Source organism: Pinus tabuliformis, chromosome 7, assembly GCF_031772625.1.
Source record: "Pinus tabuliformis cultivar Carrire ecotype Pingquan chromosome 7, CPIR1, whole genome shotgun sequence".
In the NCBI taxonomy this organism is placed as follows: domain Eukaryota; kingdom Viridiplantae; phylum Streptophyta; class Pinopsida; order Pinales; family Pinaceae; genus Pinus; species Pinus tabuliformis.
In genome coordinates this window covers 1,361,012,031-1,361,030,346 of record NC_142293.1, presented here as the reverse complement: position 1 = coordinate 1,361,030,346, position 18,316 = coordinate 1,361,012,031, and the positions used below count along the sequence as shown (strand labels likewise).

The following is an 18,316-nucleotide window of genomic DNA, read 5'->3' as shown; positions in this document are numbered from 1 at the left end:
TGGTCATGGAATTAAGTTTTGTAAAATTTGAAATTGATGGGGAGAATGAAAAAGAGATTAAAATATTTTTATGTTTTATTTTTTTATTTTTGTGGTGAAAATTATTCATAACTTATTTATGGATGGTTTAATAATTTTCTTTATGTTGTTGTATTTATGTGTTGAAAAGTTTAGTTTTTTGTTTTGGTTTTTGTTATGTGGTGAAAATTATCTATAATTTATTTATGGATGGTATTTTTATTTGTGTTGAAAAATTATGTATAATTTTCCTTTATGGTTAGTATGGATAACAAATGTCTTAGATCTAATAATTTCTCTTTGTTATTGTTATACTTATGGAAAATTTTGGTGTAATTAATTATTCATGTAATTGTATTTGCGTTTAAAAGTTATATAAATAAGTAATATCTATTGTTGAATATTCTATTTGTTTAAATAATTTTCTGTTGATTATAAACAATTTTCTTCCTTAATTTAGAGGTAGTGGAGATCTATTATATAATTTGAAAACATAATTTAGAGGGAGTGGAGATTTATTATATAATTTGAAAATTTGGTAATTAGGTTTTTAAAAAATTTAATATTTCAAAGATATTGGTGTAAATTATTACTTTAGAAACAATATATATTTTGAATGTTTAATATGGATATTAATATTTTATGATTTTAAATGTCTTTACAAATTATTAATCCCACTTGACACTCCACAAGGAGAATGAGGGCTCCTTGGCTGCAGTATGAAGATTTTTTAAAGATGGAAAGTAAATATATACATTAATTTCTCATTTTCTTTGATTCCCCAATTTATATTTTCAAACTCAAAGCTTTAAAATAACAGTGATTGGCCTAATATTCAAAATTAGGTTACTATTTATCCAATACACATGTATTAAATAATCATGAAAGTAAAATGGGTTATAGACTTTGTGTGTCAATTGTACAATTTATATTTTTGAATCCAAAGCTTTAAAATAATAATTTATATTTTCAAACGCGAAGCTTTAAAATAGCAATGATTGGCCCAATATTCAAAATTAGGTTACTATTTATCCAATACACATGTATTAAATAATCATGAAAGTAAAATGCGTTGTAGACTTGGTGTGTCAATTGTACATAAAAAAACATCTTATGGAATTTTCATTTTAATTTAGTCAAAACTTGACTTTTAATTTTAATTTTAATTTATTATATTCAACCATATGCTATATATTATTAAAGTTTTTTTATTATTTTTATTTATAATTTTAGGAGATGGTTTATTCCACACTTATTATCAACTAAAAATTAGAAGTGATATATACATTAATTTCTCATTTTTTTTAGATTCCTTAATTTATATTTTCAAACCCCAAACTTCAAAATAAAAATGGTTATTCACAAGTAAGAAGGAATCATTAAAGTTTAACAGGGTTTCACGCAAGAATCGATTAATAAGTATATTTTCGAACCCGAAAGTTCAAAATAAAAATGGTTATTCACAAATAGGAAGGAATCATTAAAGTTAAAATTGGGAAAAGTTTTTAGAGAGTTTGGAATGATTGTTATTTATAGGCTTGGCCTTCTCTTAATTGTATATAAGAAGCATTTTTGTAATAATTATTTGGATTTGGTTGAGTAATTTTCATTTATGTAATTTTCATGTTATTCTAGATTTAGAGTGTGGTAGACTATATATGTAATTTTCATTTTAATTTTCCTTGAGTGGTTGGTTAATGTTAATTCTAGATTTAAGGTGTGGGTGTCAGACTTGTGCTTGATGTCAAGGGTTATGTTTATGTTTTAGTTGGTAAATGTTTTTAGATGATTGTAAAATCAAAGTTGAGATTTTGATATTAGTTCTTGATTTTTGAAGTTATAGATTTGAATGTTTGTATCTAAACTTTGGTAAATTGTTTGGCAAAATGCATTTGGGAAAGTGAATTGTGGCAAGAAATCTTACAACTTGTATAGTTGTGATGGAAAGAGGAAATGCGAGTGCAAAACGCTAGATGAGTGAGGAGTGCTCAAGGGGTTCCAAATGATCGAATGGGGGAGCTAAGATTACCAAAAGACAGTACAAGTGATGAAGAGTTTGAGAAGGAACTTGTTAAGGTGAAGGCATGCTTGAATGTGCTTATGAAGTCGCTACAAGATGAGAACTAGAGAAGTGTGTGGAATGAGGAAAAGGGTCAAATGGCCTATTGAACAATTATTTGCTAGAAAGTTGATAAAAAACAAAAATACAAGTTGAAGGAAGAACTAAGAGAGTTGAAAACCATGCCTTAGAGTAAACAAAATAACGTTGTTAAAACAGAGACCCAAATGTTATGCATGAGATGTGGGTCTAGGAATCACAAAATTGATCATTGTTCGAATGTTGTGATTCCTGAACAAATTCAACAACAACAGCTTGAAGAATCATCCTCTAATTCTTACAATTCTTTTTCTTCTGATTCATCAATAGAAGAATTAAATACTCATATGTAGCAATGTTTTTGTTTTGATTCAGATGGTTGTAATTGTGGCTATTCCACTGATTCTGATTGCTCCAATGATACTTCTGAAGCACAGAATTATCAGAAAGAAAAAATACTGATGGCTCAGACTGCTAATGAAAAATTTTGTCACAAATTCGTGCCATGGAAGAAGGAGAAATGAAAAACAAGCTCCTGGAAACTTTTTAAAATCAATTTCATTCCTCCATTGCCAACAAAGGATCTGCCAAAAAGTCTCTCTCTGTAGATGCCCACTATGAGCGAAACACTAAAGCCTTCCAGCGTGACCAATTGCCATCTAAAGTTCGTGCACTCACTTTGGGGGAGGTAAGTAGAGAAATCCATAATCTTAAAACAGAAATATCTACTCTTAAGCATCAAATAGCTCAGCTAAAAAAAAGCAAGCAACCTTTGACACAAAACATTTCTGCATGCACAAATGCATACACTCTACATTCTGCACCAAAATCTATTGAGTCTCAAGTTGAAATAATTGAAAGAAAAAGAGATCCTACAGTGGGTTTCAGGGAAATGAGGATACTAGCAATTGAATACCAGCAACATCATGTCCTCATAAACGTCTGTATTAAAGGAGAAAGGTTTTCTCTAACAACTTTAATTGATTCAGGCGCAAATATCAATATTTTCAATACAAAGGTAATTCCAGCCAAATTTTGGGTTGTAGCGACTAGAAAAGTAGTAGGGTTTTCATCTGTTTTTCGCGTCTTGCTTGTAGTTGTCTCCAGGCAGTTCTAAAATAGCTTTACTTATTGGTATTTTTCCTTCGCAGGGTACAGAGGCGTAGGGGTTTTTTTATCAGTGGTGCTCTGTGTCTCTAATTTCAGTACATCTTATTTTACCTACCATCTTATTTTTCTCTACTGGTGCTCTTTATCCATAATTTTTGTACTTTTCTTGTTCTTGCTATTATATATTCTAATATCTCCATATATTACACACGCTCTTGTTGAGATGTGAATTGAGGATGGAATTGGTGATGTGTTTTCCATAGGTCTTTGGAGATAGCAAGCGAGACGTTTCAATATACTGTTAAGAAATCTAGTGCATTCTCTTAGGTATTTTTGTGAAGCTTTCCTTTCACATATTTTTGTGAAGTTTTCACTTTGTAAGTAATTGGGTTTAATATATGTTCTTAGGTAGTGGGTTGTGTATGTTTTATAACCACATGTGCTTGCTTTGTAAAGAAGCGCGACCTTTTAGTGTCTCGTAACAGGGCCGTATGATCTTATGCTTTTTGGTTCCCAGAAGGGGATCTGCTTGTGTTGGTCTACCTGGTTGTCCAGATCTGAAGATGGGATGTTAGCCGCCACAAGGCCATCAACACCATTACAGTGATTGAAATTATTTCGTCCCCTTCAACATTATTGTTTCTCTTATTTAGATGTAGTGGCCGAATGAGGGCTCAGTGGCATCAATACGGGGGGTTGTTGAGTTTTGTTGGTGTTATTTTTATTTTGTGGGTCTATATTAAGCATTGGCACCATTGGTCTTCTCATACGTGATTTGAGAGCTGATTGATCCTTGAGTTGCAGGGCCTTTTAATTCGATCATAGGAACCGAATTGATTCTTGCAACGTCCTCGAGAAGACTTAATTAGGGATACATGATCTATATAGGGGGTTTGGTGTCGAATATTTGTTGTGTTATATTCATGTAGTCTATTCTATTTGGCGTCAACGTTGTTTCATTTCTAATCATTGCTATCCCTGGGTTGTCTAAGAATTGGTCCTTGGGCTGCAGGTTAAATATATTGCTCTACATTTGCGAGTTGATCATAGAAAGCAGAATAATCTCTTGAAACTTTATGAACAAACAGGCATCTAACTAAGTATCGCAGGTCTATGGATCTAAACTTTTTTTGAGTGTGTACTTTGTTGTGCTGAATAACTTTAGAGTTTGTCTACCTATGTTTCTGTGATATTTTATGATTACTCTATAATCTGCCACTCTAGGAATAAATTGTGTAGGATGGTGGATGAAAGGTGGCTTAAAATGCATTTTTGGGTCGAAAACATCATCCAAGAGGTTTGTTGTTACTGTTAAGCTTAGATGAGTGGTTTTTAGTTGTAGTCATCTTTTCATGTTCTCTATTTGTTAGAGGTGCAGAGATCATATGTGTGATTCATGTGAAACTAGAACAAGAGGATAAGCCATTCATGTAGTTCTTTAGTTCAACAAGTGTGAGGGATTAGTCTGTATTTTTGGGTCGAAAACATCATCCAAGAGGTTTTCTATCACTGTTAAGCTTCGACAAGTGGTTTTTAGTTGCAATCATATGTTCATGTTCACTATTTGTTAAGGGTGCAAAGATTATATGTGCGATTCATGTGAAACTAGAACAAGAGGATAAGCCATTCATGTGAGTCAGTTCTTTAGTTCAACAAGTGTGAGAGATTAGTCTATCTATTGATATTTTGGTAATAATTTATGACTACCCCGCAGTCTACGGCCCAAGGCATATATTGTGCAAGATAATGGATTGAATGGTTAAAAGGCATTTTTGGATCAAAAACATCATTCAAGAGGTTTGCTATTAAGCTATAATGAGTGGTTTTTAGTTGCAGTTACCTTGTTTGTTAGGAGTGCAAGATCATATGAACTAGTAATGTTGAAGTAGAACTATTCATGTGGAAGTATAACAAGAGGATAAGCAGGGGCATAATACGTCTGGATCAGAAGTGTCCTCGATGTTTGAGGACTACTTTTGACACCTAGTTTCCATATTCTCATTGGGAATGGTAAGGATTACAATTCCAATCAGATCATTTTTTCCACAATTCCGATCTGGTCATTGTATTTTTGTTCTTTAAATCGGGGCCAGTATCTTTAAGGTGTAATGGTTTTTATGGTATTTTTGAGACGAGATTTTGTGTTTGGTGAAGATGTACTGGATTAGGTCATATCTACAAGTTGTGTTGTTCAGCCTTGAAGCTACTAATAATATTTCAGTAGGGTCGTGACATGTTTGCCATTGAATGGTCAATTTCTGAAATCTCCCAAGAACTCGTCTCAACGGTACTTGTGAAGGCTTTTGGCATATAAATCATTTTTTATTTCTATTTTAACTCCATCGCACTCATCGGATTGTTATCCAAATGTTTATCAAGGTGGTCCAAAACTTTATAACAGATGTTGCAGCATCGGTTGAGTTGCCAAAGTAGGATCGTGGGTAACTTTTCCAGTTGTGGTTGTCACGGTTCTTTGGAGTGGACCTTTCTTCACATCTTTCCTTAATTTGTTACATTGCTCACTGTCTTCATTGTTTCTCTTAGAGTGAGCATATAACCCACTTGGGTTCTCATAGAGTATGTGCCTCTCGGATCATTTTTATCTTATCTTAAATTCCTGAATTATTCCAATGTTGGATGCCCTAACACATCCTCAAAAAGTATTGAATGTCATATACTTGCCCAATCTTCCATTTTAAGTGAAGATATACTTACCCAATATTCTCCCTTTTAATTAAGGAGGATATATATATTCCAATGAAGAAATGTGTTCATTCATATGGAAGGAATGAATGTACCCAAGCTCCTTCTTGGCTTAGGAATTTGCTTCCAAGTTTCTACCAAGTTAGAAACTTATTTCCAAGCTCTTGAAACTCCGCTTTAGGTGGAGATTGTGGGATAACTAGTTGTTTGAAGAACTTCTTTTCTTTATTCAGGGGTAGGGTATTCATGTTTCTATGACTTCTTTGTAGGGCATTGACTACCCATCACTTTCATCCAGGAGTTGTCATCATTCTTGTTATTGGAAAGTGATTCTTGAGTCCATATTTGGCATTCCTTCATGCCTTGTTACCATCTTCATGTCATGTTTCCTTTAGGAATTTTTATCTTGCCACATGATCATCATTTGTAGAAAAATTTCACAACTCTTCCCTTAGCAGCCTTGCATAAGCCCATCGAGGTATTGTTTAAAAATAGAAAATGAACATTAAATCAATGTTACCTTTGTGATGTTATTTCATCATGACATCTTCCTATTTGCATTGACATCTTGTATATATATTGATACATCTCCAATAACTATACATCATCATTTGTAGAAGAATTTCACAACTCTTCCCTTAGTAGCCTTGCATAAGCCCATCGAGGTATTGTTTAAAAATAGAAAATGAACATTAAATCAATGTTACCTTTGTGATGTTATTTCATCATGACATCTTCCTATTTGCATTGACATCTTGTATACATATATCAATGTAAACTTTGAAACGGAAACTGATATTGTTACCCGTTTTGTAGAGATAGCAAAAAGCGACCCGATTTTGAAAAGGGGTGATGCAGAACACACGTTTTTTTTAGAGCATAGTTTTTGGCACTTTAATTTTTTTTTTATGTACATTGATTTTCACGCTGATTTTAAAAAGTGGTTATTGTGCATAGACCCTTTTTTTAAAAGACATATTTTTTACTTTAAATTTTCTTATGTATGAAATGTAAATAATTATTTTGTAAATTTAATAATTTTGGAAGTGGTCTTTTTCATATTTTCTTGTTTTTATTTATTTATTTTTTTTTTTGTAGTGAGGTTTTATTGATTTGCATATTTAAAGAAGAAGGTCGATATTTTTCATTTTCAATATTTTACATATTTATACATCGTTAATTAGATTTTCAATCCACATGTAATAATTGTCTCTAAAAAACAAATATAAAAATATATATAAAAAAGACAAAAATAAAAAATGTTAAAAAAAATTATCTCATAAACCATAAAAGAATTTGGAAAAAATAATAATATATATATATATATATATATATATATATATATATATATATATAAGTCAAAATTGACTCACAAACCATAAAAGAATTTGGATTAAAAAACGAAATTAAAAAATATATATAAAATTAAGTAAGTAAAAATAGAGAAATTAAAAAAAACATTAGCAAAAACGGGGGAGAACTAAAACAAAAAAGAAAAGAAAAGAAACTTAACGAAAAAAAATTTGTAAAATTAATACTAAAAAAAATAAAAATAAATTTAAATTTAGAAAAAATAAAATAAAAAATAAAAAATAAAATAAAATTATCTCACAAACCATAAAAGAATTTGGATAAAAAAACAAAATTAAAAAAAAAAAAAAAAAGTATATATATATATATATAGAGAGAGAGAGAGAGAGAGAGAAATAAAAAAAAAAAAAAAAAACATTAGCAAAAAGTGGGGAGAACTAAAGAAAAAAAAGAAACTTAACGAATTTTTTTTTGTAAAATTAATATTAAAAAAAATAAAAATAAATTTAAGTTCAGAGAAAAAAAAAATTGCGTATTTATATATATATATATATATATATATATATATATATATATATATATATATATTATTATTAAACATACATATTTTATTAAAAAAAAATTAAAATTTAATTTTTTGTTTTTTAAACAATCTTTTTTTTAATTAAAAATTATAATTTTTTAAAACAATTATTATTATTATTTTTATTTTAAAATACAAATTATTAAACGTACATTCAAAAAAAAAATGAAATTTACATTTTTTTTTAACAAAATATATATATATTAACACAAATAATATTTTAATTTTTTTAAAACAAATTTAATTTTTTTTTAATTTAAAATTTGAAAAATTATTTAAAAGTTAATGGTTTTTTTTTTAATGGTAGCCCTCTCCCCCCGGCCGCCCGTGGTGGCGCGGCCGTGGACGGAGGGGCCTGCGTGGAATCGCCGCCTCCCCCTGTGGGCGGAGGGCCACCATTTAAAAAAAAACCATTAACTTTCAATATATATATATATATATATATATATATATATATATATATATATATATATTTTTTTTTTTTTTTTTTAAATATTTTTTCAAATTTTAAATTAAAAAATTAAATTTGTTTAAAAAAAATTAAAATATTATTCATGTTTTTAAATATAAAAATTAAAAAAAAAAAAAAAAAAAAAAAAAAGAAAAAAAATTATATATATATATTTTTTTTAATTAAAAGAAAATGTAATATTTTTTTTTAAACATAGGTTTAATAATTTCTATTAAAAATATATATATAATTTTTTTTAATTAAAAAAAAATAAAATAAAAGGATTGTTTAAAAAAAACTATTATTATTATTATTTTAATAAAATATGTATGTTTAATAAAAAAAATAATTATTATTATTATTTTTAAAATAAAAATACGCTTTTTTAATATTAATTTTAAAAGTTTTTTTTTTTAATTTTTTGCATTAAGTTTTTTTTTTTTCTTTTTTTTTTTTGCTAATTTTTTTTATTAATTTCTCTATTTTTACTTATATATATATATATATATATATATATATATATATATATATATTATTATGATTATCATTATTTTATTTTTCCAAATTTTTTTATGGCTTGTGAGATAATTTTTTTTTTTTTGGTCTTTTATATATATATTTTTAAATAATCAACATTTTAATTTTAATTTTAGTAGTTTTTAATAATTTTTTTTTGTTAATTTTTTATTTTTTTTAGATCTAGTTTGTTTTTAATTATTATTATTATTATTATTATTTATTTTTTTAATGGTTTACAAGATAGCTGCGGCTTCTTCTTCTTCTTAAATATTTTTTTTACTATTTATTTGTTTAATTTTTTATTTTTATTTTTTAGTTTTTTAATTTTTATCATTAATTTTTTTTTGTTTTTTTTGTTTTTTTGTTTTTTTTACATTTTTATGATTTTTTTTTTTTTTTTAATATATATATTTCATTCATTTATTTATCTTTTTTTTTTAATTTTAGTAAGTATATATATATATATATATATATATATATATATATATATATATATATCTAGTTTTAATTAATTAATTAATTAATTTTTTCTTTATTTTTTCGTTGTTTTAATTCATTAATTCATTAATTAATTTTATTTATTTATTAATTATTATTATTATTATTTTAATTTAATGTTTTTTAGGGTCATGATAAAATATTTTATGCCATTATTTCAAAATGTTGAAATTTTACTTTTGAAAAAACAAATAAAAAATAAAAAAATAAAAAATGTGTTCTCCGAGCATTAACACTTTTCGTTTTGAGGGTGTTTTTTGGATAATTTTTGTGCAAAAAATTGGTTTTGACTGCCATTTTTAAAACATGTTGAAAATTTACCCCCAAAAAAGAAGAAGAAGAAGAAGAAGTTGTTTTTTGGCCAGAGTTCCCGTTTTGAGTTTATAGTTCCTGTTTCAAATTTTACATTGATATATTGACACATCTCCAATAACTATACATTGTCAAGGGTCTCTTTCTTTTTCAAATATCATTGGGGTCTTCATATCTTACATGGAGATATCATAGTTAAATTTTTCAATCCTTGGATGTTGATTGCCTTCTCCATAGTTTGCATTTTTCATGATTTCTTCCTTTCTTTCTTCACACATTTTCTTCCAGAATTTCCAATTTCATATGAGGACATATTATGTTGATTTCATGTAAGTCAATGTATGACCCATGCCTTCTTGGATCCTTCCAAAGGAGGAGATCCTTTCTTTTGATCATGCTCTTGAAATAGAGCATTCATAATATCTGCAACCATATGACATGACTTAATATATGTGCAAACATACTTCATTTATTCCTTTAAGTCATCTAGACTTCCTTCAACAACTTCCTTGTTTGAAAGAACTCAAATTCTTTGACCTGCTTCACTTCTTTTGACATCATACCATCATCCCTTGAATTCCATACGAGTTGGAATTCTTGGTGAGACACTCACTTCATGTATGATGAACTTGTTGATGGTACTAGAAATCTGTCAACGAAGGGGGATTTCCCTGATGTGAAGTCCCAACTAGACCTCACACCATTTAGTGTAGGAGTCCCATCCGTTATGAAGGCTTGGTTGCCATATACTTAGAAATATGCCTTATAGCTCTAGTTGTTAGCACATGAGGGTGTTACGTTGGTAGTTTCAAACAACAAGATACATGTGCTTGGTCAGTGTGTAATGTAATTGTCAAGGTTCTCTTATTGAAAAGGGGGAGAGTTAAGTGAGCCTTTAAGTGAGAGGTAGTAGTACCACCCAGGAAAAGACACGCGAACTAGGAAGGGTCTGTCTAGCATCCAATGAAACAGTGCATAGCGGACGCGACGGTCGTTAAAACCAAGGTACAAGGGAAAACATGTACACCTATTAATAAACAAGACATGTTCGTCTAATATCTTGTGGGATAGTCCACAAGGACAAGACAACAGTGAGAAACAATACAACACATCTTCAACAATGTAAGTACTAAAACAACCAAAGTAGTTCAACTATCTTTGTACAGGTTAAGCAAACATGCATTACAAATGTTTAAAGAGTAGTCTTACAAACATCTACGAAACATGTGTGAAAATGTGTTGGCTTTAACAAGCTTCTAAGACACATATGTACACCATACATTACTAGTCATAGTAGTGGGACATTACAGCCACTCCTCCCTAAAGAACAAACTATAGCCTCTTAAGGCTATGTGAGAGGAGCCAAGGTGAAAAAAGCCCTTGCTCATACAATGAGAGGGGTATATATAGCTAAGGGTGATGCTTGATCCTTGTGACTCTTGGACTACCCTCGTGACTGTTCAAATTCCCATGACTCTTCAACTTCTTGTGTGTGTCCATTGGACATCACTTTACATTACATTCAGTTACAACGGATATGGAAAATAGTGGTAATGTGGCAGAGACAACTCATGACACAACTCAACATGACACTGCTAAAATGTATTGGTTGACTGTGGTGTCCATGTCAAGTTGTTGTGCTGTCAAGTGATGATTGTACTCTTGGTGTGCTTTGTCTTTTTCTCCACATGGTCTTGGTCTTTCTTGATGGTTCAATGCATATGTTCCTTTTGCTTGTTGCTTGATGTGCTTGGTATGTTTACCCAACTGCGAGCAAGTCTTATAGCTTGTCTGCTCTTTCATCCTGTTCATTGTCTTGCCTTGATTTGTCAGCGTAGTTGTTCCTGCAATTCACTCACGATGGGACGACATCAAATTTGAAACCTCATAGTTTAGTGTGATGCATTGTTATCGTGTTCCAGGGGACAAAGAGGGAGGACAACTCACTAAGACAACGCAGAGCGCAGTTCAGGCTAGAATGAGGAACTCTGGGAGGACAACCTGCACGGTTGAGAAAAACTACATAGTGACCACTGGGAGGTTTCGCAGTGAAGGACACCAGTGGCACCTGCAATTTGGGACCCTAAGGGGCACTTTTGCGTAATTCCGGGAGGGAAGACAAGACATGGATGCAGGGGATAACTGGGCAGTGTTGTGCAATTTACAAAGGGAAGACATAGCAGGGTTGCAGAGGGACAACTGGGCAGTTCTGCACAGTTTCTAAGAGCAGTGCAGGACAAGGCTGTAAGGGACCTATTGAGCTTGACTGCATAGTTTTGGAGAACAGTGCAAGACATGCAGTAGGGGAACTACTAGACATGTCTGCGCAGTTCCTAAAGGCAGTGCAGAGCAAGGCAACAAAGGTTAGCTGGGCATGTCTGCGTAGTTTTGGAGAGTAGTGCATAGCAAGGCAACAAGGGTTAGCTGGGCATGTCTACACAATTTTGGAGAACAATGTAGAGCAAGGCAACAAGGGTTAGTTGGGCATGTCTGTGCAACATGGAGAACAGTGCAGAGCAAGGTAGCAAGGGTTAGCTGGGCATGTCTGTGCAGTTTTGGAGAACAGTGTAGAGCAAGGAAAAAGAGACCCTGATAAACATGGTTGCGCAGTTTTGGAGAAAAATGCAAACCCAGGACTCAGAGAAGCAGTGTAGGCTTCTGACAAACAAGAAGGAAGCTTGATCACCATGCTTGAGAAATGTGCATCTGTTTAGAGATGGAGGCATTTTTTTGCGCAGTCCTAGGAGGCAGACATGTTGTTCATCTTCGGGATTGTGCAGTGCAGCTGACCTGGGGAACAACCTCAAGCACTACGCAGTTCCAGGTAGCAGAGCAGGGTCACTAAGGGTTAAGACTGCATAGTGTAACTCAGTCGGGGTCCGGTTGGACAAATTTTCAGGAAAATGGCTAAGTGTTGAAAGCAAGTGAACTTGTGTAGACTTGACATTGTGATCATACACTTAGCATACTTCAACGACGAGACAACACATACCACCAATACAACAAGACAAAACATGCCCTCGGTGACACTGTCTTTGAACTGAAAGAAATAAGTGCGACCCTTGAGATAGACCTTTAGATGACCGTGACGACACTTGCGAGTCAATGCTTACAATTTTGTGTGTGAGAAAAACGGATGTTTACATAGTGAAGACAACCCAAACACGCGAAGACAAACCTTCAAACTCACCAGAAGAAGGTCGCAAGCATGACAAAGTAATCAATATGCCAAAAGATGAGTGCCCTAACTTTGGGTTGTTACAACTCTCATCGCCACAACTTTGGTCGTTGCAACTCTTGTTGCCACAACTTTGGTCGTTACAACCTCCATTGTTGCATCTCCGACACATCACGACAGTTCAATGGTCAAATGCTCCAACTGGACAACCAACACATGTTTTTCACGATGGAAAACGACGAAGTAAATACGAGAACCTATCAAGAAAGGAATTCCAACTACCAACAACACTCACTTGATCTGAGTCAACTTTTGTCTAAAATCATACTCACTCAGAACATACTATTGTAATGGGATATGCCACTTGATTTTCTCAGTTGTCCATCCACGATACTACTCATTTTTGGAATTTTACATCTATGTATAAATACCTAGCTTCCTTCGAAGCCTGGGATGAGACATTATTACCATTTGTTGTACAATTCTATGTTATTCTAAGAGAGACTCTTATGTTTCGATCTTTTGATGCTTGTCTTGTGATTGTGTGATTAAGGATTTTTCAGTACCTTGTCTAAGGAGGTAGCCCCCCTCCCCCGCCTTAGATTCATACTGCTAGGTAGTGTAGTAGGTAGCTCAGTCTGTTCATTTGCAACTAGTTCATATCGTTCTTATTTAATTTACATTTCATGTAATTCTTTTAGTTTTATTTTTGCTGCAACTTGTAGTGTTCCTTCATTGCAACATCGTTAATGTTCTTTGCAACTTTGTTATTTTCTATCTGTAATCATATTGTTCACCAATTTTTGTCACTCTAGGTTACATTGTTCCAAGTCTTAATTGCAAGATTAACCATTGACTAATGAAGATGCTTATTTTCAGTTAAACTGGTTGTTGCTACAACTTGCTTGTAGCATACTTTTACTTTGTTTCTAGTGATAAGAATCGTGTTATGATTAATTGTTATTTCCAGTTTAGTTGGTCGTCGTACTTTCATTCTAGGCACATGCCATTGCATCCTTTCCACAACCAATCAAGAATATCGTTACACTAGAATAGGTCGCTCTTAGTAATTCATGTGCTTCCTTTATTTCCAGCGTGATTTACATTCAATGCAATTTACTTTTCTTGCAAGTGTGTTTTATTTCCTGAAAGTGTGGTGTGATAGATTAGTGAATTATGAAAGCGTTTAAATATTTAACTATGACGACTATTACATTAGTACAACTTCCTAACACATAACATATTGCACTAGCATAAATTGTGCACAAAAGTTTGCAAGTTCCAAACGAATATCATATTGACAATTTAAATGACTAACTAATTAATTTCTCATTAAGATAATTCAAAGTAATTGAAAAATCCTTATTTTTGGCACCACTGTCAGGAAATTTTCAATAGTACAACCAATTTTATGTTTACTTTTGTGTAAATTTATTTGTTCGTTTTTTTTTTTTTTGGTTTGGCTTGATTGTCCTAATCTTTTATCTTTCAATATGATCTATTAGATGCCTAGAAGTAGGGACCAACTTGGTAGATTTATCAAGAACACCCCCCATACAAACACTGCAGGATATTCAGAAGAGGGCAAGGAACAAGGCCAACGAAATTATTTGACACCAACAACAAGCTCCCTTTCCAAGGGCTCCACGATACAAAGGCCTACATAACAATTTGAAGCTGAGGAAAGCTCTAATACAATCGTAGATTTGATCTTTGATAATCCAACTTTCTAGCTCATTAGGAAAAGTTATATGGAGAATGAAAAATGACTTCTTGAAAATTAGTTTGGTGATCAAAACCCTCTAGAAAGTGAACCACATCCTTTTGAAGAGTGCCACTCTGAAGAAAAAAATCTCTCTGTAAACTTTGAAAGATCCTTAAGAAATAGAAGACTCCTTCAGAATAAATGACACATTGACATGTTAAGGAAGAAGTCGACTCCTTCAGATTCCCCATCATAAAAATGGAATCAAATATAGAAATGAAGAACATTCCTCACTCTGCACTACCAAACCTCCATGGTCTCTCTAAGGAGACCCTGATACCTTCCTTGTTGGGTTCAATGTCATTTGTCGAACCTATGAATATGTAATTGATGCTCATAAGCTAAAGCTCTTTCTTGCCACGTTGAAAGATGCAACATTACGTTGGTTCATGGGCCTCAATCAAGGTAGCATCGATTCATAGGAGCATATGAAGCAAAAATTATTGACCAAATATCAAGATTATTGCAAAGCAAAGGAAAGAAGAGAAGAGGTCTTTAGAATGACCCTCAAGGAAGATGAAAGTCTTGAGGATTATGTCAAAATATTTAACTATAAATTGCATAAGGAAAGAAAATAAAACTTAAGCCTTGAGACATGATGAGTTCTACTATTATGAGGAATTCAAGATGAGTGCATGAACCTACTTAACTTGATGGGTGGCAGAGATGTATCTTAATTGGAAAACGATGACACCACAAAAATCCGTCGAATATATTCTCAAGGAGCATCCAAAATAGGCAAAGGATCATGGGAGATGATAACGAGACATACTAAGGCTACTACAAATGGAGTCACTAGAGCCAAGCTAAGGAACTTGTTGGAAAATTTTAAAACTAGCATACTATGTTCCTTGGGTTCTCAATTGGATCTATTAAAGACTACGATGGAGGAGGAAGCATAAGCTACTCTAGACATCTTCTATTTGAAATGTAGAAAAATACATCCACTTATGGAATCCTGAGTAAATTATGTAAATATTTGTGCTATATGCAAGAATGACCATAACACAAATAATAGCTCGTCTCTTCCCGATTTGAAGGTTGTATATGAAGAAGAAAAAAAGAAAGAACAATTTTACTTCATTACTCCAAAGAAACCATGACAACCCAAACCCACAGATATGGTCCATGACTAATCCTAGTTTTATAATAATTCTTATTGGACTAACCCTGTTACACAATACACTTCACAATCGTGGGATCTTCCAACCCAATCATGGGCTCCTCCTCCCCCAAACTAGCTTTGGAAACCAGGGTGGAGGAATCCCACCTATGAAGCACCCCAACAAGTTTTTGTACAACCTCCATTACAACTCCTTCCTCCATAATTGCAAGTACCCACATCTAACCCTCCTAGACCTCAATTGCATATACAACCAATCCCTAACCCAAATAATGAAAGGGAAAATCAACTTGTACATGTTGCAACCACCTATCTATTAGATTTTGTAGTATCAGACAAGTGTTCTAGTTTCGATTTGTGTCTAAGACACTAAGGAACATGACATATCCAAAATCCATAAATGTTTTTGCGAGATAAGCTTGTGAAACACCTTAATTAAATTAATTAGCCATCCTTTAAATTTTTACTAAGTCTAACTTAGGAAAAATGGTTAATTAATGTGAACTAATTAAGGAAGATTGAGAATGCTCTAGAAAATCACATGGATCAAGTTTGAGATGATCCTACTAGTTGATGATGATTTAATCATGGTCGTTGAAACTCCAACAAGAGATTATAAGAGCAAGTCGATGGGATGGAGATAGACACAATTGCGAGAGCAAGAGCTAGGTAGATCGAGCTACCCAGTGAAACAAGATTCAATGAGGGAAGAGTTTGAGCCAAAGAGGGAGAAGCATCAATGGTTGAGGGAGCGACAACAAATATTTCCAGAGGATTTGTCCAGTACCAGAGAGCCAACAGAGAGGAGGACGAATATTTATGTAGAGAGGGCCGCATAGCGAGTGCGAGTGAACTCAAAACCCAATGTGAGTGCCAAAAATGGAGTTGATTCAGTTGCCAAAGGCTGGAATATTGTCTGGAAGGCAGAGTGGTTTCATTCTAGAGGAAGAGGGAAGTATGAAGACTCATTTGGAGCTAGCTAGTAGGTTGCATGATTTTCCCAGGCCAGGTAGTGCGAATTTTGGTAGAGCGAATTTCCAGGGAGAGAGTTTAAGCAGGCTAGAGGGAGGCCAAATTATTGTAGAAGGGAGATAATTTCTCCATATTATTTTTCTGTATTATTTGGTGGAGGATTTCTAGTTAGGCTCTAGATTATTGTACTCAAATTTTTACTATTTCATAATAATAAAATAAACCCTCATCTATTGCATCTGATTTCCCTTCAAGGTTTTTCAAGGACATTAGTCCAAAGATTATTTTGTCATTTTAATTGAGTGTGTGCATTATTTTCATAGCTTCCAAATTATTTTATGCAACATATTTTTATTTTGGTGAAGATTTTAATTGTGATTTTATCGATATTTTCCGTAATAACAAATAAACTGCAAAATAGTTAGGAGATAAATTTATAGTAATTGCAATCAAGGAATTTTCACACTATCCCACTTACTCCATCTTCCCCATAGATTGAAATAATATTCATTTGTGATATGGGAGGACTCTAACCAAAAGCTAACATCCAGTTCTTATTGAATATCTAAACAAATAGGTGTGGAATGAAGAATCAAGACAAGGATCAACTCTAGAACCTCCACCTCCTGAAGCCCAAACATTACCTTACCCTAAATGATTAAGACAAGATAATCCTATTGTTCAACTTGAATTTCATCTCTTGGGAGATCTTAGAAATGTGTGTGTGAATGTACCATTGCTTCAATCTATCAAGGATGTGTCTATTTACTCTAAAGAAATTAGGGAACTCTATTTGAGGAAACCTGAGAGAAAGAAGAAAGACTCAAAGACTGTCCATGTTATGGGAAAATTGTAAAAACTAATGATGGGTGGGACCTTAAAAAACAAGTACGTTGATCCTAAAAATCTAGTAGTTAATGTGCAAATTAAAAAAACCGTTATTCCTAACACATTGATTGATTTGGGTATTGAAACTTATGTCATGACACGAGAAACTATGGAAGCCTCAAGACTCTTTGGTCTTAGGTAAACCCCCAACGTATTACAACTAGATAATAAATCTACCATTAAACTAGAAGGGATATTAGAGAATGTTATAGATTCAGTGGATTCATGGGCATACCCCACAGATTTCATGATTTTACAACCCAAAACCTCCTTTGCAGGGCATCCTATGATATTGGGCATACCTTAATTGGGAACTGTTGATGCTTACATTAGTTGTAGGTTAGGAAACATGGCAATCTCATATCGGACCTCTACAAAATATTTGACCCTTTATCCTCCCACTAAGCCAAATATAGAATGAGAAATACCTATATGGATTGAAGAAGAGGATAATGATGAAGAGGGAGAAGTCTGTCAAGTACTCTCTATAATCAATATTTGGCCATTGATGAGAAGATAGAGGATGACAGGATTAATGATTTCATAGCCTCCTCTTCTTCCTCAAATCACACATATACCTTTCATCATATTCTACACCCTAAAATACAAGCTTCTATTACTTCAAACAAGCACTTCGCCTATATAAAATGAGCCTTCAACCGAGGAGAATTAGGATTCCACTACAGAAACCAAAGAATTCAGTCATGGTTGAACATAAAGAGAATTTAATGAAGATACTACGAAGACATAGTGATGCCTTCACTTGGGATTACTCTGACATGAAGGG

The 18,316-nt window shown here is 32.6% G+C and overlaps 1 long non-coding RNA gene across 1 annotated transcript; it reads left to right on the top strand.

The window, feature by feature from the left end:
* Positions 1–362: 362 nt before the first annotated feature.
* Positions 363–1,617, top strand: LOC149252649 (uncharacterized). The gene is made up of 2 exons (XR_016266085.1): positions 363–564; positions 1,489–1,617. It is a non-coding gene; the product is annotated as an uncharacterized LOC149252649 (long non-coding RNA).
* The last annotated feature ends 16,699 nt before the right edge of the window (positions 1,618–18,316 follow it).